At 39.9% G+C, this 27,564-nt stretch overlaps 1 protein-coding gene across 9 annotated transcripts in view; it reads left to right on the forward strand.

The window, feature by feature from the left end:
- Positions 1 to 27,564, forward strand: part of COL8A1 (collagen type VIII alpha 1 chain) — a 163,145-nt gene that overhangs the window by 490 nt on the left and 135,091 nt on the right. For 2 of the 9 annotated variants that reach the window (XM_073892562.1, XM_073892596.1), the window contains exon 2: positions 17,544 to 17,675. The exons of 5 other annotated variants lie outside the window; for them this stretch is intronic. The gene's annotated coding sequence lies outside the window, so the exon portion shown is untranslated. Of the gene's footprint in view, positions 1 to 17,543; positions 17,676 to 21,122; positions 21,168 to 27,564 lie in introns of all 9 variants that reach the window. 2 more of the 9 variants (XM_073892571.1, XM_073892578.1) reach the window with 2 other exon arrangements.

Genomic DNA, 27,564 nt, shown 5'->3' on the forward strand with positions numbered 1-27,564 from the left:
TATGTCAGTGGGGGCAAGGAAAACTTTGCCCATTGTCAAAAATGTACTTTAAAAGAATACAATTAGTTTCCTAAAAATAGCACAGTCAAAACGTCTGCTAACAATTTTGCGATGTTTTCCAAACCCCCTTAAGACAGCTTCTGTGAGTCCTTTAAAAAGTATCTTTCCAGGTTTAAGTGCTTGGAAAAAATGATGTGAACTGGTGCCCTTTGCACAGGGACGGTAATCAGGTGGCTGGTAGATAGGAAAGAAATCCAAATTTACAAGCTGGGGCAAAATGTGCTCTCACAAAGTTATCGTTTCAGGACTTTTCTAAAATGAGAATTATGTTGGAACCAAGAAAGTGTATAAAAGAACTTCATGAATTTCTATACATACACCTAAACATAAAGCGTTTCAATATGTTTCACAGCAAGAGCAAAATACAGGCCAGATTATACAATTCTTCTGGGTACACCAGACGGTTGTAAAGAAAAATCAGCTCGAAGGCTTTGGAAGTTTGAACCCTGCTTGCCACCTTCTTTTCCTTCATCTAGTAAATTAAAATCAACCTGATGAGCACCCGGTTCTTAGAGCTATCCAGTGTTTAAGCTCCCATCCCATGTAAAGACTGCTATGTCTTCCCATTTCTGAGGTCGAAGAAAGAGTACCGTGCACCTGTGACAGGAAACACATACTCCACGGCTACTTCTGTAAAAACCAGACATTTGGTCCATGAAGTTTGCCGTCAAAATCTGTGGGCTGTGTGGGATGAAACTCTCTCATGTGGGAGAAACACCCTCTTCAAATATTTCCTCTGGAGAATTAATTGCACAAGACTGCTTAGACCCGGCAAACCGAAGCGGGCAGTCAGGAAACCAAACCACTATTTCAGCCCTTACGGTTCGTAAAGTAAAAGAGGAAAAGTTTCACTTCTTTTTTTTTTTTTTTTTTTGGTTTGTTTATATCGTTTCACTTAAAAAGGGGAACCTCACCAAAGCTGTAAATAATCCTTCACCATTAAAGAAAGTAGAATCATTAGAAGTTTAACTGAGGGTCTTTCAAAGCTTTTCTCCATATCATTTGCATATCAAAAGAAATAATAAAGATATATTAAAATTCTCTTGACATGGAGGGAATTCAGTGCTATTATTCAAATGAAAGACTTACCCACAAAGCTTTCTGTCATGCAAAATTTTGCTTCATTGGAAAAAATTATTGCAAGGAGTGTGGTTTCCTTAAAGAAAATGATATAAAATTACTACTGGCCGATAGTATGTGACCTGAGCATATTAAAATACCTTTCATCTCAAGCCACAGTGCAGACTGCTTGCTTCATATCTGATGTAAGTGTGGTAATGGTAAAACATGAGGGTAATCAACCACGACAAGAGCACAGGTATGGGACAAGGCCAAACCAAGTGTGTGGCATGTCCAAGTTAATTCTTCTTTTATGGTAGTGCCGGACTCACACCATCATCACAAGGGTGAAAATACACTACTTCATTCACCAGATTTCCCTTGAGGGAAGTATTCTTTTCTGAGAGAAAAAGAGAGAGAGAGAGAGAGAGAAAAGTGCTCCCACGTAAAAGAGCTCCTGTTATTCCTAAATTTGGGGATGAAAACTGTTCTCCGAGAGTTTGCTTCTGCTTTTCCTGGCAGCTGATCCACTCTACCAGCTATGAACCACTTAAGAGTAACTGCCTGCTCCTTGTGCCATCAAGTTCAACACCCTAAATAACTGAGTGAGATCATGGAGATCGCTCATGACCTAACTTTCCCAGGGCCCTTTACTAGACTCTTAAAATGATTCTTTCCCTATAGCCTACACATCAGGCACAATGAATGACTCTTCTCTTAAGTTTTTAGAAAAATCAGGGTTGGGTTTTCATGTAGTTACCCCGATATCTCCCTTGGCACCGGTTGTAGAGACCTCACACGAGTCTTCTCCTTATGCCATTATGTAGCCGCTCCTGGATTGGGTTCATGACCATACGTCTAAGTGACACCAGCGCAGCAGCCTTGTCTGACTCCTTTAATGTTTCTCAAAAAAGTAAAAGGGAGCAGCCGCCTGTTTCACTAGAGACAAAGAGAAGATGTTCCACTGATTTCGAGGGCCTGCTACACCTAGGGAAACACACGGTTGAGATTTTCTATTATTGTCACAATTCTAAAATGATATTCTTTCCATGACCAGCAAGTATATCGCACTTTTTTTCCATTTGTGCTACAAAAATCAGAGAAGAGAATGGGGATGAGAACTGAGAGTGAAGCCGGGAGGAATCTCTCCGAGAAAGTGCCCTAGGAGAAGAGAAAGAGCAGAATCTCTGTTACAAACGCAACTTCTTTTTGCCTTGACTGATGTGGGACATGGAGAGATGTGGAGGAGCAAATATTCATATATGATCTTGGCTTCGGTCTTAAATCAATAGTACTTCCACTAATACGTTAAGATCCATCTCTGCTGTGCCCTTCTCGAACAGAGGAGACTAGTCCAGTTCTAAAGACCGAAACGATCTCAGGTCTGCCCCCCATTAAAACCCATAGCACTTTGCCAGTTACAATTTTAAAAACTGTATTATGAGTATAAAAACCCTCAGAACATTAATGGGTGGTTCACACCAACAGATCCACCCCTGACTTTCCCAAAGGGCCCAGTGTTGGGTAATTACTTGCAAGTGCGAACTTAGAAGCAACAGTTCACTCCTTCTTATCTATGGTCACCCACTTTGGTATGGCAACTTGCGGAGTGATTGAGATGCGGACCCATTTCCCAACCTCTGGTCCTCCTCTGAAAACTAGGTCTTTCTTCGGGCATGGCTTCCTTCTCTTCCACCAAGTCTTCATAAACATATATATGCATACTTTAAAGAAGGTACAGATCTTGAGACAGAACCCAGTCTCCTGAGAGGTGCGCTGTTCTAATTATTGAGTGAAAAGAAAAACAAACGGGGAGGAGAGGAAGGGGTTAAGGTGAGAATGAATGCTCTTTGGAATTCAGAGAATGTTTTACTTTAGCACTTTGTGAAATGGACCTCTTAATACCCAAAGCATCTAGAACTTAAAAAAATTTTTAAAAAAAGACCAGCTCCCTAGTTATTACAGAATGCTAAGGTTATAATGAAAAAGATCTTCCAATCACCTGACAGTCCTGAACAGCTGTTTACACCCCCACAGTCCTGAATGAGAGCTTTGCTAAACTTGCCTTTTCCAGAGAGGCAAGCAGTGAAGAGTGGGAAAGAAAATTAACTGCATTTCAGCACCAACAGAGAAGCCACTAATCAGACATTCCACTATCGCTTTGGTAACTATGTTTGCCGTTTGAGGAAGGAGGTTCTTTATAGTCTATCCTCAAGCAAATAGATTTGCAGGAAGGGGGTTGGAGGGAGTCACACAGGGTCGGAATGTCTATAATCTGGGGCCCCTGTGGACGTAAATCCACAAAGCCATTGAAATTGCCTGAAATCAAACTGAAGTGACTGAAACAAAAATGTTCCTGAAAACTGATTATAGAGAGTAATCAGCTAAAATAATACTAAATTCTAACTGTTCAATGTAGCATAACAGCAAAAGCAACTCATAGCACCTCTAGCTGATGATGTACCGTACTAAATACTAAAATACACCTGATGATTCACTTTCAATCTCCTCTATGAATTTTGGGTTCGCTGCCATGGTTCTTCCTAGAAAATAAAAACTTCCCTTCTCTCCTTCAGTACCAGATTTGCAGATGCATTCGTGGCCCCCCTCTGGGACCCGCTTTTTTTCCTTCAGTGGAAGAAATCTCTTTTCAATTATTACAAACCAAGTTTCTGGAGTACCACTTAATACTTGTGGATTGTATCATTACCAAAAGTCTCATACTTCTCTTAAACAGGATCTAAATTTTCACTCCAGCAAATAAGAAGGCTTTACACTTTTGTAAATGTAAAGCCTTCTAGCTAGAAGAAAGGTAATTTAAACTTGCCATTGCCTCCAACAGGCCCCTCTGAATGACGTTTCTAAACACTTATCTAGTCTCTATTCTAATTTCTTGGGTATGACACTTAGAGAATCACAGAATACAAACGCTAGAAGGATCTCTGGAGCTAATTTTAACTAAAGTCAGTCTTACAGGTGAGAAAGGTTGATGTCATGCCCAAGGTCACCAAGACTTGTATAGCAGAACTAGGGCTACAGTTCAGGTAGCCAGACTCTTTGCGCAGTGCTCTATCTTGGATAACTATAGTGTGTTTTCCCCATATAGTACATGTCGAAGATGCCTTACAGTCTGGTTCCAATATTTTTGTGACAAAACAGATGTCTTATTTTGTGATGGCTTATAGCATAATCTTCTTCTCCCTCCCAATAGACAATGTGATGGCCATATCATCACCTTACTCCTGCCCAGGTCTTTAATGAGAAAAAAAAAGGCAAAATATGCATAAAGAACAACCAGAGGAAACGGCTTGAGGGGTGTAAGCATGAACTGTGTCGTGTCAGAGGAGGTCAAGGGGCCAAGAGTGTAGAGAAGAGATATGTGCAGCTAAGCGGGCTCATTCCGTCTGAGACAGAAAAGGGAGAAACTCCATGGAGCTTTGAGATGCTGGAGGAGAGATTTTTAATATGTCTGATCCAGGAATCTCTCAAATGTTTGGGAGATAAAATCCTATTTGGGTCAGGCTCCTTCCAGTACAGTGCCATTTGAGGACTGACTCCCATGGGTAAAAGCTTTACAAGTATTACATCTTATTAAAATTCTTCTTAACTCTTGGCTGGGAAAAGAGCCTCATTTGACCTCTGACTCCACTGACCTAGCATTACTAACTCCATAGATGTCAAGGCATCAAAAGGTTCTCCACTAAGATAACGACGCCCTTTTGGGTGATATACAAAGTTACTCCAACATAGAAAATGATGAAGGTAGAAAAGAATATTCTTGTATCGTTTCTGGAAATAATTTACCCTGAATAAGTGGACAGATGTTACCCCAGATGCTTCTTCACTTTCCTCTAAAGCCTGACAATGTTTGCATATCTTTGAAATAGTACTTGTGTTTCTGAAATGGATTTAGTGTATGTTAAAATTTACATAGCCTATGACTAAGCATCATCGTGAAAACATTCTTTTAAGTAAGTCTCTTGAAGACTGCCTCTCTTAAGCTTTCTATTGATGTGTTTACATCACAGGATATTTAGGCATTGGCATCATTTGATGTGCTGAGATTAAAGACAATCACTGCATGTGCTACTTTTCCAACTCTAACTGAATAGGCCTGGGTGTGGGTGTCAGCTGTTGGCTTCTCCAGGAAATAAAATGTGTCCAGCCTGTTGGGGCGCTTCTCCAGTCCTCTCTCTTAGCTAGATAAAACAGCTGTTTTTCTAAAAGTCTGGGCCAGTGACCTCTGTAACTCAGGCTTCATGTACTAGGGCAACTCTGGCTGGTTTATGCAGAAATTTTATGCTACCCGGCGCAGAGTGGGTTCAGTCACCACTGTCTTCAGTTCCACAGGAAGACAGTGAATCCTAGGAACTGGTTCAAGAGCATCGTCCTGGGGCAGCTGTTAACCTGTTTGGCATGTTCCTCCAACAATCCTGCTATGTGCACTCAAAAGGGAAACCTACACGTGGTTCATAAACTCAAAGTGATGACTGTACATCATTCTAGTTCTTTAATGATCTTTACTTACTGATAATCTAGTCTTAAAATCCAGCGGTCATGGTGTTCATCCGTGCTGTAAATCCAAATAAGTGGCCTCTTGTTAAAAGGCAGATGCAAAGTAAGGCCAAGACCGACGTGAAGGGAGACACTAGGTTGAGCTAAGAATTTGTGGCCGTAGGTGGCCAAAATCGAGGTGGGAAAAATAACAGATACAAAGAGACGTGCAACAAAAATATGCTATTGGATCCGTAACTGCTGATTTAACAACACGTCTAGATCCCCTTCTAGCTCCCAGTTTATTTCAGTCAAGTGTTCAAACGAGTGGGGAGCAAAGTCAATGACCAGTAGAGGGAGCCACGGGGCTGAGTGTCTCAAAGAAACCTGACTTGTTCCCAGAGGGGGCCTTTAGATTTGAATTTTTCTGATAAAAGGCAGAGCCAGGTGTCCTTTGTAACCAGTGGCTAGAGTGTACTATAGGAGTGTATCACATTGTTGGTTTTCTTTAAAAACAACAACAACAACAACAACAATTTAAGCCTCTAGGAATAAATCACCTGCGTTTCAGCAATGCCAGCAATGTCCGGGCTTGTAGAGGTTTACTTGAAAGAAAACCAAAGCAATCTTAGAAAATGTTCTTTCCGAGGCCACCACCAGCCAAGACTAAATGCTCACCTCAGTAAAAAACAAACCTGGGCAGCTGGGGTAGGGAGAGGAGGACAGAGAAGCTCAGGCGCTGAGAGTTCATGAGCTTACAAGGGGAATCCTGTGCCATGACTAGACCCTCCTGTCAACAGGAGCAGGAAGGGAGCTGGGAGGAAGAAGGAGGCAGAAACGGGCCAGAGTTCTCCGAGATGGCCCCAGACCTGCACTTCTGGGTCCAGGTCTCTCCAAGGAGCAGCCAGGGCCTTGCCGAGAGCGAATTGAATACCTTTCCGTGGAACATTTCCATTGCACAGCTGTGTTGGGGATGGCTTGTTAAGACTTGAGACACTTGCATAATTCAGAACCCTTTGGGGGATAGAGATCAATTAGGACCATAAAAGAAAAATCCCTGGCACACCAGAGAAGGGCTGCTTGCTTTGTATGACTTATGACATTCACAGACATACAGGGCAATCCTCTTTCCAACTCTATTTCTGATGTCAGTAGGGATGAACATATGAAGTCCGTATGCATGTGGCCTAAGAAGCCCCCATTCGAGAAAATCTTGTGTTTTAATCTCAAAAACACCTTGACTCTTTCTGGGGTCTTGGGAAAGTCATCAGTCATCTCTGTGCCTTAATGTATTTATCTTAAATAGAAGAACAGTTTTCAAATAACCACTCTCTTTATCATTTAGAGACACTTGAGGTCTTGCCAATTGTTTTGCAGAATGATGCTACTTAAGCATATGTTGTTACTGTTACTTATATAGTGAATGGATTATACTCACAACACCTGGTAATGGCTCTTGGTATTTAAGCAGAATCGAGTCAAAATGGAATAAAATTCCAAATAAGCACATAACCTTTCAAGATGTAGCAAGAGCATTTTTGTTTCTTAAAATAAGGACAATTCCTTATGTCCCAAAGGGCCAGAGGAGGTCAAGGGTAAGTAGAAAAGGGAAAAGAAACAATTAAATTATGGCTTAAGAGTCTCAAAAGGCCTCTGTGTTCACTTGTCCGTAGTTTGACATTAGTTAAAAGCTAATTCCCTCCCAGACAAAAAAAAAGTTTTTGTGGTTTTAAAATCCTATTTTAACTAAAGAAAGATGATTTTTTTAAAGATTTTATTTTTTTATTTGACAGAGAGAGAGAGCACAAGCAGGGGGAGTGGCAGGAAGATGGAGAGGGAGAAGCAGGCTCCCCGCTGAGCAGGGAGCCTGATGTGGGACTGGATCCCAGGACCCTGGGATCATGACCTGAGCGGGAGGCAGACGCTTAACCAACTGAGCCACCCAGGCAGCCCGAAAGATATTTTTAATAATGATGCTGTATTATGTAAAATCTGAATGTCGCTTCTTCAACATTTTCCAAAGTGTGTTTCAAAAACAGTAGTACCTGAGATATTAATATGTGTTTATACAGAAAAAAGCTTCTATGGTCAAATTATTTTAGAAATACTCCAATGAAACAATATGATCAGTTTAATTCACTGCAAGACTTCACAGACCTTAATATATATATTTTCTAATGCATATATTATGTTAGATAATAATATATATTATATTAGCTAATTACATTCTCATTTTTCAAAAGCGTTACAGTAAATAGTGTGCCCTAAACATATTTGCTGACAAATCTTCCCAACCTGAGAGCATCTCTTGGGACTGGTATTCTGTGGAACAACTTGGGAACAGTTTAGGAATCATTGTCCTACTTCATTATTTCAAGATCTACTGGGACACGGTAATTTCAGGTTGCTAGTTATTATGTAGTACACATTGAGCGTTGGTACAAGTTACGTGCTATGCCAAATCATAAAGTGAGAAACAATCCCAGCATAATTTCCAAACCCAGGTGAAAAAGGAACAAAAGAAGATGAACATGTCTTGGTTCAATGGCTCAGTTCTTCATAATAAAACTAATAGCAGAAATGCCAGAATAATTTAAGTGTTTTAAAAATCTAGAAAGATAAATGATAGGAAGGGAGGAAGGAAGAAGGAAGGGAGACTGGACAGATTAAAATGATCTCTCCCTTCCCTCTTCTTTCCCATTGTCTAGAGATTGTGTATGAATAGAGAAATGACCATCAATAAGCAATAAATTCAGTAAACAAGGAGCCTACATAATTTCACAAATTAGCTCAACTATCTCTGATCTGATAATTCTGTGTCACCTTAACCACTATTAATAACTAAGATCATTAGCCAAACTTCTGCCTTGAGCATTTACTTTCTCACCATAAATAGGGAGCTAATCCCTGTAATAGGCTCACACTTACTGGTATTCTAGTATATCTTGCTATGTCAGGGATTATTTGGTTTATTGACAACACTCAGACCTCCAACCCCTATCAAACTCCCTATTTCTCTTAGGGCCATACTCTGGGAATTCTCTTTCCCCTTCACAAAGATATGCCCAGAGGTCAGTATCCTAAAAGTGGCAGACCAGAGCATCCACCCCTTTAAGAAAATAAGTAGTTCACAGGCATCGAAAGGAGCAACTCAAACTCATCATTAGTAGTTATAATAATAGATACCGTTGATTAAGTGTCTAACAGGATCAGACATTGTATCATTATCTCTGTTCCTTAAATCAACCCTACAAGAGCAGGGTTTTTTATTTTTATTTATTTATTTATTAGAGGGAGAGAGCGAGAGCCCAAGTGGGTCAGAGCAGAGGGAGAGGGACAAGCAGATTCCCCGCTCAGCAGAGAGCTCGATGCGGGGCTCAACCCCAGGACCCTGAGATCACGACCAGAGCCGAAGGCAGACACTTAATCAACTGAGCCACCCAGGCATCCCTATCATTCTCAGTTTAGAGATGAGAGAAAAGGAGCCTCTACTTACTCAAGCAACTTGCCCAGGGTCACAGAACGAGCAAGTGGCAGAGCCGGGATTCCCATCGAGGTCACACTCCACACTGCTCCCCCACACTGCTTTCCATGGTGTCTTCTAGTGTCATAAAAGGGAGGAAAACCGTCAATTCCCTGTGACAATGCCTCTGACTCATAAAAAGAGAGAGAATTCCGGTGGCTCTGTTCCTAGATACTGCCGACTGGCTCTGGTTCTTGTTTAATACTGTGATTTTAATTTCTTTTTCTTTTCTGTATTTTTTCCTAAAAGCATGCTGTCACTTTGGAGCCAAAAAAGTAAGGTCTGTGTTACTAGAAAAACCAAAAAAAAAAAAAAAAAAAAAAAAAAAGCTATCATTTCTCCCTAGAGTAATTTGTAAGGGCTAAGGTTTCTCCATAAATTCTCCCCAAGTGATCCCAAGTTGCTTGGCATCAGTCTGGGAGAGAGGGTGACAACCTAGCATGTCATTCCTAAGGCAGTAGAAATTCCCATGATTATATGAGGAACAGACAGAACAAAGGCATTACAGCACATTAAACGAACTTGAATCTGGCTTGGCAGATCATTCTCTTTGGCGTTATGTTTATTATCATCCATAACCAGATGATGAGAGTCAAGACAACTTAAATGATTCCCTCAAGCCATGAGAGTCACCTAGAAAAACGTCTATATTGTCTACACCTGCTGCTTACCCGGCAGTGAGGATATATGTGGAAATAAGTATACCTCGAGCCCTTCCTTTGTGTCGTGCCAAAGACAAAAGAAGAAACGAGAGCTAGTTCTTTCCATATGGTCACAATCTGCATACTTTTTTTTGCTTTTGTCTTTGATCTTCCCTCTCAGCATGTGGTATTCCCTACTTAATCTACTAATTAATTTGTACTCCTCCAAGATTCAGATCAGGTATCTTCTGCTTTGAGAAGACATGCCTACAACCCGCCTGCCCCAGGCTACATCGTACACCTCGGCCATGCTCCCTAGCGTTGTGTGCGCAGCCCTGTCATGGCCATGTCCCTGCTGTAATAGTACCAGCCTGTTCTATGTGTAAGATTGTGAGCTCCTGGCAGAAGGATTCAGGTCTTGTTTATCTCGGCACCCTCAATACTTAACACATAATAGGAACCTAATAAATGTGAAAAGGGGGACAGGAAAAAAAGGGACAGGGGACTGGAATACAGTGATGGTGAGTGAGAAACCTCTACATACGCTTTTCCTTATCCCCATAGACTGTTCCAAGAAAACACAATTGTACCTAAGTCCATTCACACCCATGCATATACATACAGTGTTACTGGTGTGACACTTTTATGTACAGTGTTACACCTCTGGAGCTAAGCATGGGGCGCAAGATGAATTCCCATTGGTATGCTAATATTAAATATTGGCCTTCTATCTACTAAATTGCATAAGGAAAAATTATTTGTTGGGTGGTGCCACTGTCCCAGGACTGTCAGTACCCTGCTCAGGAATAGTAATGACATTATGAAACATAGAACAAACACCTTAACGTGCCAGTCAGGCTATTGTTCCTCCAAACATCCTCTTTCCTTTTCTCTACTGAATGTCCCCCATTGTTCTTTACACTTGCCAAAATAACCATCAATTCAAGGTCTTGTTAAAGTCTTCCCAAATACTGCAGGCTGCATTGATCCTTCTCTATTCTCAACTGACAAGCGGTTGCTATAAATGTCTCTTACATGTTGCCTGTACACTATATTGAAAATCAGGGGGCGCCTGGGTGGCTCAGATGGTTAAGCGTCTGTCTTTGGCTCAGGTCATGATCCCAGGGTCCTGGGATCGAGTCCTGCATCAGGCTCCCTGCTCCTTGGGAGCCTGCTTCTCCCTCTGCTTCTCTCTCTCTCTCTCTCTCTCTCCCCCTCTGTCTCTCATGAATCAATAAATAAAATCTTTAAAAAAAAAAAAAAGAAAATCAGAGCTGTCTGCTAGAATATTCTATAGTGATGAAAATGTGCTCTATCTGAGCTGCCCAGTGTGATAGCCAGCAACCACATACTGGCAACTGAGCCCTTGAAATGTGGCTAACGCAACTGAGGTCTTAAATTTTTAAATTTTATTTTATTATAATCTCATTAAATTTAAAATCAAATAACCACATGTGGATAGTGCCTACTGTATTGGACAACACAAAATATTTAAATTTTCATGTGCCATGTCTTGTATCCCTTGATGAGCATATAAACTACTGAAAAAATTGAATAAGATGCTCTTATGTATCCCGAGTGAATGCCATGACCACAGTAGTGTTCTTTAAATAGTGTTCAGTGCATTGCTTCCCTACCATGCCTACCATGCCTGCCTCTAATTTTTATATTACCTTAAAGAGGTCCTCTTCCCCACATACATAATTTTAATAAAATACTACAGATGGTATTTCTTTTTTTTTTTCTTTTTTCTTTTTCTTTTTTTTTTTTCTTGTGGCTTTAACTTACACAGAATGGCACTGTATTGTTATCTGGATCCTTTATCACTATACAAACAAAATGAGATAAAGAATGATTTGAAGTGAGACTTTCAAAGAGAAAGGTCCATTATTCATTGCCATCTCTTCTCTTTTCCCTTTTGTGGGAAAAACATGTTTCAAATACCTCCTCATAGAATTGCTTCAATTTTCAATAAGACTATTTCTACAGAGAAAGACTGTCCTGTTCAGTAAGAGATTTTTGCTTTTATCTCCCCCTGAAGCCCCATGACTTTCTGAAGGAAGGTAGTTCTTTATCATAGATATTCCCAGAGCATTTTTGTCTCTATTTCTAGTGAACAACCTGAGGCTCTTTGAAGAAGGCTAAGCCCTCTACCAGAAGGTCAAGGGAGGTCACATGTCTTTGGAATTTAACAATGATGTGCCCCTGGCACTTGCTGGCTTACCAACGGCCCTTCAGGAATCATCATGCCAACAGGCCAACCATGCAATAAAATCCTGTGCCTGGCAAAGCGAAGAGCAAAGTGATCAAACAGTCTGGCTGCAGATTAGATTCTAACCTATTAATAAGCCTTCAGAAAATAAACCAGAGTGCGTCTTTAACAGCAAGAGTTTACAGGAGATGTTTAATGATTTCGGAGGTCGGCCACACCACATGCCTTCCTTCTGACTCAGGGAAGAGCAGGACTGGGGCAGAAGACACGCTCAAGAAGCCAGAACAATCAGCTGTACCTTTTCCATTTACAGCTAAGTTTATTTGGAGTGACTGGAAAAACTTTCAATGAAAACTTTTTTTTTAAATAATAAAATAAAAGAATTTACCCAGCTATCATGAGCCAGACAACATCGAGAAATAATTATGGGTGGGTATTTTTCCCTGCCTTGTAAAGTATTTACAAATTATAGCATGAGCAAGCTCTAAAGTAAATGGTAAAGATAGCAATAATATTTAACTTGTAAATTTTTTATATTTAGCCATAAAAGAATCACCATGTGTTTAAATCACATTTGAATACATATAAATAAAATTCTCATCTGCAGACGTGAGCCAGTGGCTAAAGAAAGAATCCATGACTCCTTTTCAACACATCGAGAATACTGGAGTGGCTTAGTACCTTGTTTTTATAAAATAGAATTCATTATCACCACATCAGCAAAAGTATTAGTATCTTAATTTGGGAACTTTTAAAAAATGAAGAGAGTGATACAATAATAAACTCTCTAGAGAAATTTACTGTTTATGATGTATTTTATATACATTCCTTCATTTGAATTACAGGAAGATTTTATCTACATTTTACACATGAGACAGTGGAGGCTTAGAAAGATTAAGTAAATTTCACATAATTTAGATAGTGAACGTTGGAGTTAGGGTATGAGCCTGGATCATCCTACTCCTGAAGCCCGCTTCTTTTTACTAGTTCAGGCTGAGCCTTAACAGTATTCACATCCAGAGCATCCTGGCAGCATAAATCAGAAACTATAACAAAGGAAAGCAGAATGATGTGTAAGAGTTAATAAACAGGATTCAGTGATTAGGAATGTGCTTTTCAAGAAAACAGAATTCAAATAAGATATTATTGAACAATAAAAGCAATTAATGTGTATTGAGGATTTACTCTGTGCCAAACAGAATGCTGAGGCTTTTTTTTTTTTTTGCATTTTATCCTGATCACTTTCCTTATAAACAGGAAATTATGTGAGAGAGTTAAGTAACTCCCTCAAAGTCACATAGTTTTAAGTAAAGGACCCAGAATGTAGAACAAGGAGATCAGATTCCTGAGCTCTCCCCATTAACGGCTACATCATCGACATTTTATCCCCAAGGAATCATTCACAACATCCTATTACTAATCTGTAGCAAGCAGATTTTCAGTGGTGGAAGGACAAGTGACATAAGAAATGCCACTGATGACCATCAGGAAGAGTTTTATAGGTTGTCTTCTACACAGTTCATGATTTTAAAGGACACACAATCCAATTTTTTTAGAAAGATTTATTTATTTATTTTAGAGAGAGTGAACGTGCACCAGCAGTGGGGGAGGGGCAGAGGGAGACAGAGTGAATCCTCAGTGGGGGAGGGGCAGAGGGAGACAGATTGAATCCCCGTTGAGTGTGGAGCCCCAAAGCAGGGCTCAACCCCAGGACCCTGAGATCATGACCTGAGCTGCAATCAACCAACTGAACCACACAATCCATTTTAAACCTGCCTGTCATTTTTAAAGAATATTTTTAAAGCCCCCTGTTCATTAATGCCAAAATATATGTCATTTATGGGGGACGAAAACAAAAGATCTTAAATCATCTATGAGAAGCCATTGTAGTGTCACAAATAAAAGTACTGAGTTGAACATAAGAAGTCATGGGATCAAGTCCCACTTTTGCCCCCTAACAATGCAGCCATCCTGGGCAAGACAGTGAGTCTTACTGAGTCTTTCTTTCCTCTTCTCCAAAATAAGTCTACCTCTCCTGACTGTAATGAATGTTAAATGAGATAATATATGAGAAAATGTCTGGTGCACACAAGATGCTCAGTAAAGATCATTTGATAATAATCACTACCAATTACTGAATGCTTAGATAAGTGCCAGCATAATGGCCACTTAGGTGAGTAGAAGCTTCGAGCGTTGCTTTCTACATATTGCAAATAAGGGCACTAAGGATCTTTTTGCCTTGTAGTTCATTTGATGAACGCTGGACTCCCACTCCAGGATGATGCTGTGAGCATGTAATGGTGGCAGTGTGGGCTCTTTATGGGATGATTTATATCTCTGGTCTTTGTGGTTTTTGGTTGGGGGAGGGTACAAGTGTTGGCTTTTGTTTTGTTTTTGTTGTTATTTGTTTGCTTACTTGCATTAAATAGCACTGCATCCCTCTTCCGCCAGTCCCCCAAAGGAGGAAAGTCCATGATTGCACAGCCCCTTCCCATTTCGAGGCCACCTCCCTTTTGTGGCAAAGCACATCATGTATAGACAGCTGTGGCATCATCAGGAAAAAGATGGCTGTCCTGGGTGTCTCATCTAAGGTCTTAGCTCATCCTACAGGCTTCTGGAGTTTTATGCTGCTATATCCTTCAGTACTCCCACTGAGGCTGCCAGGGTCCCAAATGCATCCTGGCCCCTGCATTTTGATGCAGTAATATGCCTTCTTTTTTTAAAAAAAAAAAGATTTTATTTATTTATTTGTCAGAGAGACAGAGAGCACAAGCAGGGGGAGTGGCAGGCAGAGGGAGAGGGAGAAGCAGGCTCCCCGCTGAGCAGGGAGCCTGACGTGGGACTCGATCCCAGGACCCCGGGATCATGACCCAAGCCAAAGGCAGTCGCGCAACTGACTGAGCCACCCAGGCGCCCAGTAATATGCCTTCTTAAGCCAAATGCATGCTCCCTATAACATTCAATGCCAGCACATCAAAATCCTTCCTTACAGGAATTTCATTTTCTTGATAAAAAATGTCCTAACTTTTTTATCCCTATGCCTTAATTATCAAGAAATCTTTCAATCCAGCCTCCTTAAAAAAAAAAAAATAATGGTTCTAAGAAGCCCAATGTTAGAATAAGGAAATTGCAAGCTATAGTGGAACGCATTTTAGTTCATAAAGACAAAGGAAGAAGGACCACAAGAGTTTTAAAAGACTTTGTCCCTCAAGTTCAATTACCTTAGTTTGTTTGTTTGTCTAGGACTCCAATTTCAACCTCACTTGTTCATGCCTTCAACACATAGATATCGATATATGTGACAAGCCCTGTGCTAGACACACCTGCCCTCATGATCTGCAGCTGAAAGGCATAGAAACCAATAGAAAGCCACTTGCAGTATAAATGCACAGAGAATGTAAGAACCCCCTTCTTCTTTATCTTCAAAAGGGAGGCCACTTTTTGTGCATTTTTCAGGCTAGTCAAGGTGTTCTGAGTCTTCTCTGGGGCCATCGTCCTCTTACAACCTGCCCATCCCAACTCAGCAAAGGTTCTCACTCAGTGTCAAGGATAATAAATTCAAACCCCAACCCACTTGCTAGGTGCCAAAAAAGTGATAAGTCAGCACCTTAATAGACATATTTCAGACATTCAACATATGTATATATAAATGTACAAAACAGTAAACTTTTAACTGGTATTCTTTTAACTAAAATTATTGTGAAGTTTTTATATTGTTGCCAGAGAGATGCAATTAATACTGATGGTCCTAGAAATGACACTGAGAGGTCCTGAGTTCCTGGAATAGAGTCAGGTACTTTATTTACAACAAATCCTTGTTGGATTAATACTATCTGAATCATTAAGAAAAAATAAATTATCCTGAGCTGAGTCTTAGAATTAAAATATATGTAACATACATTTTCATAATCTCGAATTCTAATCTCTGAAAATTTCAACCCTACAGAACACTACTGAAGACAAAAAGGAAGTCAAACATGCTCAGTGGTTAAAAGAGAGTGGTCATTAAGGTTCATACTCATAAGCCATCACATGGACTTCTCACTTCAAAACTATTTGTTTCCACTTTACAAATCATTGTAATGAATTTGGTTCTCCAAGTCCTCAGAACAGAGCTAGCTGACTTGAGGTACCTAATTAGAATAGGGAAAGGGACTGCAACAAGTAAATGCACTTCCACAGAAGTTTGGAAGCCTAGCAATAAAGGAAGAGAAAAAGAAACTATAAAGAGATAAGTGTTTTTAAAGTATAATGGCATTCATTGAGGAGACAAGTAGCCATATAGCTTTAGGAAGTTTCTTTTTTAAAAAAATATTTTATTTATTTATTTATGAGAGAGAGAGAGAGAGAGCACAAGCATGAGTGGGGAGAGGGGCAAAGAGAGAGGGAGAGAGAGCATCTCAAGTTGACTCCCCACTGAGCCGGGGAGCCTGACATGGGGCTTGATCTCACAACCCTGAGATCATGACCTGAGTCAGATGCTTAACCATCTGAGCAACCCAGGCACCCCGTCCTAGGAAGTCTCTGAGGGATTCACTGAATTACAGCTGAATATAATTATTGACATATTTAGTAGTGTCTTTTAAGAATAAAGGAAATTTCATATTTTTAAATAGATCCTATCAAAACAAACATATTTTGGTGCTCACAGATGTAAAAATATCAGCTTTGGGAAATGTTTAATTATCCAAAATTTCTCATTCTCTAAAGATTTGGGAAGGTTGAGGTTATTCTAATATATATGAGTATGTAAGCACATGCACACACTTATACATATGAATTATATGAAGTAGAATTCATGGTAAGCTAGAAACCCTCATGTCCCTAACATGCAGTATAATGGATTATTAACTTTTTGGTTGTCAGCTTCCAATAAAAGCATGATCAAAGTGGTTACCTGGAATCCAAAACCTTGAGTTCATGCTTTCTTTTCATCTACTGCTGCCGAGACCAGGGAAATTACCTCACTGCTCAGTGACTCAATTTATCTATTTGTATAATGAGAAAAACAAAAGCTTACCTCACAAGGGTCTGGTGGACTTTGTTCCTGTTTCAAAGCTTGGAAATGCTTGATATAAATCCCAATAATAGCCTGGTTTGGGGTTATTATTTTTTAAGCAAACACTGCTCAAGGAAAAGATGCAGCCTAGTCTTTCCCTGCTTTTCTTTCCTTACAATCTTTATTTTCCGAAGATCACCACAAAGAAACAAAGAGCCAAACACACTGACTCACGCCTTTTTCTAATAGTGTTGTGGTCAATTTGCTCCTGCATAAAAAAGTAGTAGTGCAGCTTTGAACTCTGGGTTTTGGAAGGCCAAGAGTGGAAAAACGTCTTTAACAGCAAGAACAGCAGATTCCAAATCTGTCCAGTGTTGGAAAAGTCTGCCTGGGCTTGCAGTTCCCATTGAAGCCTTTTCTGTTATCAGAACTTTCTGATAGAAGAAGGGGCTGAATTTTGCCTTTTGATGAAATGTTGAGTCACGTATTTTTTGTCATGTCAGACCTTACTCATTCAAGCCTTAAGATGGTTTCTCAGTTTGAACTTGTTTTTAGGACAGATGGGAAAATGGTGTAACTTTGTGCCTGGAAAAGCTGGCTCCATCCTTCTTCAGGAGGAAAAGTTCTACATGGTTCAGAAAGCTGAAGATACACTAAGAGCCTCCACACAGATTTCTGATACTGAAGGTGGTTATTACATTCCGTCATTGATCAGATGTCATGCTTTTTGTTTTCTTAGATGTTGTTTTCTTAAAGTCTCTCACAATCTAATACAGTCATATAACTTTATAGTCCTATAACTTTATGAAAGTACATTCACAATCTGAAACATGTATGTATGTAAGTCTTGGTACATTTCTGAGTGGCTAGTGAAGTTCTTTGGCTACTAAGGTTGAGCATCTGGCTTATCCACATATCACCCAATTGAAGAATTTATCTCAGTACTAAAATCTTATCACCTAAAGTACTTGAAGGACATCTCGAGTGTCTTCACTCTTTTCTCCCTGGGAGGAAATTTCCATAAAAACATTCTCAAATTACTGTTTCCCACCACACATCTTACCTACAGACCATCCTACCCTTTGCTCCTTCCCTCCTGTTACAGTGGAAGAGATATTCATCCCATATTCCCTGGGTGCAACTCATCCACCCCTCCTGCCTTCTGGGGACTTCACTCTGAATCATTTGTACCACCTCTCTATTGTAGATGAGTGCTCTTTTTCAGCACAGCCCAGATCGTGACTCAGCTCTGTTTAAAATCTTTCAGAGATATTTCATGGCCCTCAAATTAGAGTCTGAACTCTCACAGGATTTACAAGTCCTCTCATGGTCTGGGCCTGCCCATCTTTCCAGATCCATTCCTTGTCATACCTCCTGCTGTCACCAACCCCACTCTACAGTCACATTTCTCTTCAAGTGCCATAGCTCTTTCATCCACTGTTCTGTCCTTCTGCCTGGAACACTCTGCCTTCTCATCACCTCCCAACTACCTGATCATTCCCAGAAGCCTTCCTTGACCCCAGGGCTGGATTAGTTGGCCCTGCTGTAGGCTCTCACATTGTCCCAACACCTCTCTATGGCATCTAACACTCTCACTGTGACTGTTTCATTAACTGACTGTCCCTTTGGCTGGTCTATAAAGGACGTTATGGCCTGAATTGAGTCTGTCTTCTAAGCAGTGTGTCCCCAGCACAGGAGTCTGAAACTGAGTACAGCTATTCAATATTTGTTGAATGACAGAATGAATGAAGGATACATAAATGATAATTAGCGGAACACAGATAAAAGACAAAGCAGCAGATTCAAGGATCAACCAGGGTTCTAGAAGAGGAGAGTGGTCAAAAGTCTGGCCAAAGAAGTCAGAAATCAAGAAGTCTTTAGCAACCAACAGTGCAAAGTTGGAATAAAATGTCTAAGACAGGCCCTTAGCAATAATATACTGTAAGCAAAAACTGATAATCACAATCCCCAGCCAGGCTCTCTCATCATTATCCTGGGCAAAGTTTCCCAGAGCGTGCCATGGCACGGTCCAAGGACTACCCGCATCATGAGTCCTCACCCCTCAACTAGTCCTACTGGCTCCGGATCTCATGGAGTAGGCCAGAAATGTACATTTTTTAACCAGCATCCCAGGGGATACTTAGGCACCTAACCTTCTAGGTTTTGAAGTGGGGACAATTATAACAACTGGTCAAGTAGGGAAAACAAGATACAGGAAGCAAATGCCCTTCCCAGTGTTAGCTAACTGAGTATTTTGAGCCCCCAGCTGCTCTACATGTGGTATATGACTCCTGTAGAAGGACATCTTTGACCTGGTTCATCAATGGTGAGCAAATGCATAGCTGTCTCATGGTTGGCCCTTAGAAATTCCAACAAGAGTCATATGTATGAGGGAAGGGCTGCTATCATGGCACTTTAAGTCATAATTCCCACTTACTGTGACCTCCCTTCTCCTGTTTGAGGCAGAGTCCAGTCTAATCCATCTAGCATTCTGTCTGGACTAATGAATACTTAACCAACACTCAATAAAACAATATTCCCTTGTCCATGACCTGGACAAAGGGCTAATAATAAATAACTATGAAAAATTCATTGTAAGCTATTACTCTTCTGAGAAAAAACAGAAATGTCCCCTTTATCCCCACTGAGCCTGTGGTTTTAAAGCCCTTTCCAATTTTGCATTATTCTCAAAGAAAAATAATTAGATATGGCTGACTGAAAAAAACATCTAGAAATCTCTATCTGAGGAAAAGAGGCTCACCTCAAACCAACATTTCCTGTTTTGATCTTATATTCCAAGCAGTCTCATTTTTTCCTTTTGGTTTTACATATAGCTTTGTCATTTATGGACATGCCTGTAATCTGTTATGCTCACAACGAGTACAGAATAAACACTGATTTTTGTTACTATTCTATCATTTATAGTTTAAGATTACTCAATAAAAAAAATTAAAAAAAAAAATTAAAAAAAAAAAAAAGATTACTCTTCACCTTTCTCCCAAGACTCTGTTCTATCACTGGCCATTTGACGTCGGTACACTGCACCTTAAGTCCTTGATAAACCAAAATGTATGTGATGTGGGCAGAAAACAAAAACAAACAAACAAACAAAAAACTACATCTTGATTTTCCCAAAGTAGTTTGAATCAAATGTTTTAAGTATAATTGAAAACATATTTTTACAAGCAAATAGAGCCAATAAACTAGAAAAGCCATATGGAAGCACCAGGCCCCACTTCTCTGGTTTTTAATCAACTGCAGTAGAGGTCCTTAGGGACAGTGAGACACTCGTGTGCCAGCATGGGATCACAGAGAAGGACAAGTGCTCCTCCACCAGCGTGGTTCATCTGTCGCAAGCGCTCTGTACGGAAACTTCAGCAGGGAAAGAAAAGGAAACATGTAAGGCCACCAGGACTTTCTGTAACCTTCCTAATGTCAGTGTGGGGATCTCATAGGGTCTTACACAGCTAATGTAAGTGTCCCCCTCAGGTCCCCAGATATAATACCCTGATTATCTTCCTATAATTAGTATTTTTAAAATATAACTACAAAGGAAATGTCCTCCTGGGCCAGGTCCTTTTCTCAGTTGCAGTGACACAACTCCCACCAAATCTGTGGGCCACTGTTGCCCTTCATCCCAATGCCAGATATTTCAGTTGGCTTGGCCTTTCTAGCCCCTGAAACTAGAAGTCTCTGGTGCTGCAGTGGGGCTGGCAATGGGAAAGGATTCTGGGCTAAGAGACTGAATCCTTGGCATACACTGAATCATCTGGCATGCTGGCTTCTCCTGTAATTTCTCTAGCTATGAATTGGAGTGGATTTATTTACTCAATTTATAAAATGGCACTATTCATTAAAGTAAATCACTTGAGGTAAAAGAACTAATTATAGAGCTTTTAGTCAAGGTAAAGTAAAAGCTTTTACCTCTAGTCCTGGGGGCAGAACCCAATGTCTGAGTTAGAGGTTTTTACTGCATGTATGTGTTAAAGTTCCAAGGGACATGATTTGACCCAAATTTTTTGAACCGCTAACTATGACATAACAGGCTCTTACTGTTTGAAGAACAGAGTAACTATGTATATAAATATCCCTTTCAATGTCTATGTCAGTTTTTAAAATCTGTCTCTTATGCAGTGCTGACAAGGGAATGGAGAAGGGGGAATGGTCATACATTCATTGGTAAGAGTTTAACTTGGTACAATTTTCAGAAGTTGAAATAGTAATTCCACATAAGCAAGAATCTATCCTACAGAAATACTCACATGTTTGCCTTAGGACATAAGAATAATGATGCTCATCAAAAGACAAAATCAACAGAGTGAAAAGGCAACCTATAGAATAGGAAAAAACACTGGTAAATCACATATTTGATAAGGGATTATTAGCCAGAGAACTGCTACAACAGAACAACAACAAAAACAACAAAATTTTTAATGGGCAAAAGAGTTGAATAGACATTTCTCTAAAGAAGATACAAAAATAGCCAACGAGTACATGCATGACGAGATGCTCAACATCACTAATCATTAAGGAACTACAAAGCAAAGCCACAGTAAGGTACCACCTCACACCCATTAGCATATCTAGCATTAAAAAAAAAATAAAACCAAAAATAAGAAATTTTGGTGAGGATGTGGAGAAATCAGAACCCCATGCACTGTTGGTGGGAATGTAAAATGGCACAGCCCCTGTGGAAAACAGTATGGAAGTTCCTCAAAAAATTAAAATAGGACCCAGATATTCCACCTCTGAGTATATATCCAAAATAATTAAAATCATGATCCCAAAGGTATATTTTACACCCATGTTTGCTACATAGCAGCACTATTCATTCACAATAGACAAAAGATGGAAGTAACCAAAGTATCTACTGATGGAGGGATGAAGGGGTAAACAAAAGATGGTATACGTACACAATGGGATATTATTCAGCCTTAAAAAAGAAAAAATTCTCACACATGCTATAACACGGATGAAACTCAAAGACATTATACTAAGTGAAACAAGCCAGCCACAAAAAGACAAGTATTTTACGATTCCACTTATATGAGGTACCTAGAATAGTCAAATTCATAGGGACAAAAAGAAGAATGGTGGTTGCCAGGAACCACAGAAGATGGGCAATGGAGAGTTCTTGGTTAGTGGGTATGGAATGACAGTTTTATAAGATGAAAAGAGTTCTGGGGATTGATTGCACAACAGTATGAATGTACTTAACATTACTGAACTCTACACTTAAAAATGGTTAAGAAGGCAAATTTTATGTTGTATTTTACCACAATTAAAAAAAAAGGAAAATGGTGTTGATTATAGTAATAGCACCCATTGAAAAGATGTTATATATATATATATATACATGTATGAACTTAGAAGAATGTACAAGACCTATGTTTTGAATCAAAAAGCAATTTTCAGGACATGATTATAATGACTGTATTAGTTTGCTAGGGCTACCATAACAAAGTACCAGAAACTGGGTGACTCAGAACAATAGAAATGTGTTGTCTCACACTTCTAGAGGCCAGAAGGCCAAGATCAAGATGTCCAAAGAATTAGTTCTTTTGGAAGGCTGTGAGGAAGAACATGTCCCATGCCTCTGTACTAGCTTCTAATGGTTTTCTGGCAGTTTTTAGCATTCCTCTGCTTGTAGATGATACATCACCCCCAGTCTCTCCCTTTACCCTCACATGGTGTTCTCCTTGTGTGCATGTTTAGCTTTGTGTCTAAATTTCCCCTTTGTATAAATAAGGACACCTGCATATTGGATTAGGGGCCCACCCTACTCCAATATGAGCTCATTTTAACTAATTATATCTGCAGCAAACTTATTTTCAAATAAGGTCACATTCTAAGGTATTGGGAGTTAGGAGTTCAATACATGAATATGGGGAAGACACAAGTCAACCCATAACAATGATGTATTGTATATGAATATATGAAGGCCTGACTGGTATATATCAAACCACTAACTTTAGTTACCCCCTGGGAAATGGGGAGTGAGGAGAGTGGGTAGGCAGTATTTATACTTTTATCTCCACACTTGTGGATGGATTGAAAAGTGTTAAACAAGCATGTGTAACTATTGCAAAGTTAAGCAAGCAACTTAAAAGCTTTTAAGGCACCTTGCAGATGTCCATCAAGGTAGATATTAGGCTGCCTTGGAGATAAGTGGGAATGGCAACAATTAAGTGGTCCAAAACTGTTAGAATATTTTTCAGATATCAATGTGCAAAGCAGTAGTATTTTATATGTTCGCCAAAAAAATAAAAGGCTGTGAGTCAGTGGCAAAGTGGAAATAGCACTGCACTAGGGGTCCAGAAAGCTAGATGGAGTTCCATTTCTGGCACTAGCATTTGCATTTTTGCCTTTAAATATTTACATAAATTTCAGATATGCAGTACCTTGTCCTATGTTTATTCAGATCTGGCTGATACATATATGTTGTGCATCAGCACAAAATTTGAGCCTAAAAATAGCCAACCATCACTTCTCCTAGACAATGATCTGAATGAACATAGGAGGCCATTGATCTGACCTGTGAGCTTGAAAGACAGCATTTCGATGTTATACAATCAGGCAGCCCGATTCTTCCATTCTGCCTCTGCAAAGAGTCTTTGCCAATTTCACTATTGCTAAGGGAAGGGCAAGTTCCACCACAGACCCATATGACAAACAGAGTTGAATTCTTCAAACCTGTGTCACTCTTGCAGAGCTTCTCTTCATTTCTCCATTCAATTGGGAAATCGTTATTAAGTACCCACTATAATAAGCTAGGACTGTATGAGGCCCTGGGGATTTAATGATCAGAAAAAATAAGCAAGGTCCTTATTCAGTTCCACTAAGGTCAAGAAAACAATGTGAAATGTGTTTTGGTAAAGGAATTATATAGTGTACTGGGTAGGGTGGGGGAGAACAGCCAGGTCTCTGAGTTAGGGGCTCCTAATGCAGACTTAAGACTTAAAAGGTTTTCCAAAGGTTTCTCTTCACAGAATGGCATCAACTCAGCTTTGAAATCATGAGGTAATTTTGCCTACTACCCACTGGCTTTCCAAGAAGCCTGCTTTCTAGTTGTCTCTATGGCTGCTGAGGAAGAGCATGGCTCAAACAGGGAGTAATCAAGTCACTGTGGTTCAGCTGCTCTAAGAAGGACAAGGGCCTCTCTGACAGATTTGTTTTAGCTGGTTTTCACTCTAGGTAGGAGAATCCACTCTGCCGAATCCAGATATAAAGGGCTTCGGGTATTGACCATAAGGCATGAGAATAATGAGGAATACTGATTCTTTCCTCATCAAAATCAGTATTTACTAAAGGCTGTGCCCCATTTTCACTGATCATTCCATTAAACACAAAGCATCCATTTGAAAGTCCTCAAGAGTGCATGTTTATCCATTTCTCCAGGCAGAGCACATACCAAGGTGATAGGGCTCACATCCCTTCTCTGTTTTCTCCAAGTCCCCTCAGAATTCTTGTTTCCCGTCCTCATAATGTTTTTTTAATATTGGGTTACAGAGCTCAAGTAAATACACAGTTGTTGTTGTTGTTGTTGTTTTTAGAATTGTTTATTTTTATAGAGAGCGTGCGCTGGATCAGGAAGAGGGGCAGAGAGAGAGGGAAAGAAAGAATCCTCAAGGAGACTCCCCACTCAGTGGGGAGCCTGACATATGGGGCTCAATCCCAGGACTCTGGGATCATGACCTGAGCTAAAATCCAGAGTTGGTCACCCAACCAACTGAGCCACCCAGGTGCTCTGATGTTGTTGTTGATTTTTAAAGGAGTCCTGATCAAAGTGGTGGGGGTAGTGTTTGTCTTTGTTTGTTTTGTCTTTTCACTGCAATATGCTCTATAAATTTACCAAATCCCAATTAAGCTGATGTCTGACTCTTTGACCTTTTTTATTTTCCAGCAATGACCATTGTCATTTTTTCCTATAATTGATTTCTAAAATCATTTATATAACAGCAGAAATTGCACCAAATTCATTGATTTGGAGATTCGGGTGCCCCTTCCTACAGGCATTCTCAACTTTCACATGAGGTTCTTGGAGCCCCCAGCTCTCTGGCCCCTGCTCCCTGACCTTTGGGGAATAGAAAGCATCCACCATCTCCCCCTCACACAGAACAGGCTTCTCACCAGGAGGACTGACTCCCCCATCGGCTGAAGTTCTCAGTTCCTACCTCCCCATCTTCTCACACTTTCTCAGATAGAGTGGGATTGGGGTGAGGGCTGATGGGGAGGAGAAGAAATGTTAAGTTTGGTTATCCCATGGCTGGTATTTTTGGGGTCACCTTAGTAAGGCCACATTGGGGTGTGAGGAGCAATTGGTGAATCTTTTTAGATTTACCACTTCTCTGTTTTCAACTGGGACCCTACACATCAATTTCAGTGCAACAGGAAAAGTCCCATCTACGTCTTGTTATTTGTGCTACAAGAAAGATTGTCTTTTATTCCCATCGCTCAGAGTCTAGCATAGTGCTAGGCTTGTTCTGTAAGCAATGATGGAAACACTCAACAAATACTTATTAATTCTTACTATGGAATTAGGTACTTGAAACAGTTAACAGAAATTCTAGACCTCAACCTGAAAAACCTGCTGAAATAAGATTGCAGGTATCATGTCATGAATCCTGATGAAGTCACAGAGACCTCACACCCTGGAGGGAATTCCTAAACCCCACTCTGAACCTTCATAGGCTTGTCTCAGTGCTCTAATCATCAGAAAATCTCCCATATGGAGAAAGAACAGGGGCCATGTTTTAAAAATGAAATGCATGCTTAGTGAGAAATTAAAAACAAACGTTTGATGAGACCAACTTTTATCTCTGTTTGAGCAAGCTCTTTGAGCTTCAAAATGTTTCCTTAGCTCCTGGAATCTAATGTCACCAGAGTCCCAAATTGGAAACATGGTTCCACAACTCACAGTTCATAAGTAAGAATTCTCCTCCTTGGGATTTCATTCATATTGTGGGCCTCCTCGCTGGGTTTTCTCCCTTTCACAACTCAGATAAATAGTGTGGCAGTCCATGTGGTTTTATTTGCACATTCACAGCTTCAGTGAACTTTTTTGAATCCTCACTGAATACATTAGCTACATCGCTCTGTAATATACACATTCAGAGAACAAAAATTCAGATTAGTGTGGAAGGTTTTTGGGAGGAGTGGATTTATCTAATTCTCTTGGTTTCAGCTTTCCATCAAAACTTGTTTCACATCCTTATATAAACCAATTTCCCTCTCTGTACTTCCCTCACTCTCCCAGTAATAAGGGACACGTCTACTTTTCTCAAACAAGTGCCACAGCAATTAAGGAGAAAAATAGTTTTGGGGTGCCTGTGTGGCTCAGTCAGTTAAGCATCTGTCTTCGGCTCAGGTCATGATCTCAAGGTCCTGGGATCGGCTCTCCTCTCATCGGGGAGCCTGTTTCTTCCTCTCCCTCTGTGCTCTCTCTCACTCTCACTTTCTCACAAATAAATAAATAAGTCTCTTTTTAAAAGAGAGAAAAATAGTCTTAAAACAAAACTGAGTTTTTGGAAGAAATCCCCTTTGCCCCATCAAAAATTCTGCAGTTAACCACATGTCTCTGGCATGTCTTAACCTCCAGTCTTCATTTTCCTCACCTGTCAATGTAAGGCCAGGCTAATTTATTGTCCATTGATTGCTTATTTTGTACCACTTTCCATGGAGAGCAGCTATCATATGCTATTTTATTTTGTATTTGCAATAATGCTACATGAAAGGAATCCTAATCTGTATTTTATAGATGAAGAAATAGATGCAGGAAGGTTAAGTAACTTGCACAGCACATGGCTAATTGTAAAACCTGAATTCAAACCCTCATTCATTTAATTTTCTAAAGCCCTAGTTCTATGTGTTATAATATGCTATCACCTAACTGAGCTCTGTACTCCCTAAACTATTCCTTTAGGTTCTAGTTCTGAGCCATGAACATATTTCATTTCATTTCAAGAGGCATCATTGGTAAATTACTATTGCTAGTTTTATTTGTAATAAAAATAGTATACCTTACTATTTTGTAACAACTATTACACTGTGAATGGTGGAGAAAAAAGAAATATACAGCCTCCCTCAGAAGACTGTCCTTACTCTTGAGAGGAAGTTTTTCTCCATCTGTGGCTCTCTTCTATTCCAAAGTATTCTCAGTATTTTAGAGTGAATTTGATCATTGTTTCCTATCCCTCTCTTATGATGGGAAATAGTAGAACAGGATGCGCTTAGGGGGAGATACAAAAATATTGTATTGAGACACCACAAGGAATGTTAATTCCTTCTTTCAATCACTGTTTCAGGAGTTGTCTGTACAGATTAAAAATAGAAGGAATGAAATGTCCGTAGATGGACAAATGAGGAGCCCAAGACTTACATAAAAAGGTTCTTTATCATCTACTCTTCTTGTTTTTTTCAAAATTTATTTTCTTGTGATGAGAACTTGTAAGATCTTCTCTTTTAACAACTTTCAGATATGCAGTATGGTATTAGTAACTATAGTCACCTTGCTGTACATTACATCCCATGACTTATTTATTTTATAACTTGAAGTTTGTACCTTTTGGCCCATTTA

The sequence above is a fragment of the Callorhinus ursinus genome, unplaced genomic scaffold (genome assembly GCF_003265705.2).
Source record: "Callorhinus ursinus isolate GAN/ISIS: 27379988/994484 unplaced genomic scaffold, GSC_fseal_2.0 scaffold1, whole genome shotgun sequence".
In the NCBI taxonomy this organism is placed as follows: Eukaryota; Metazoa; Chordata; class Mammalia; order Carnivora; family Otariidae; genus Callorhinus; species Callorhinus ursinus.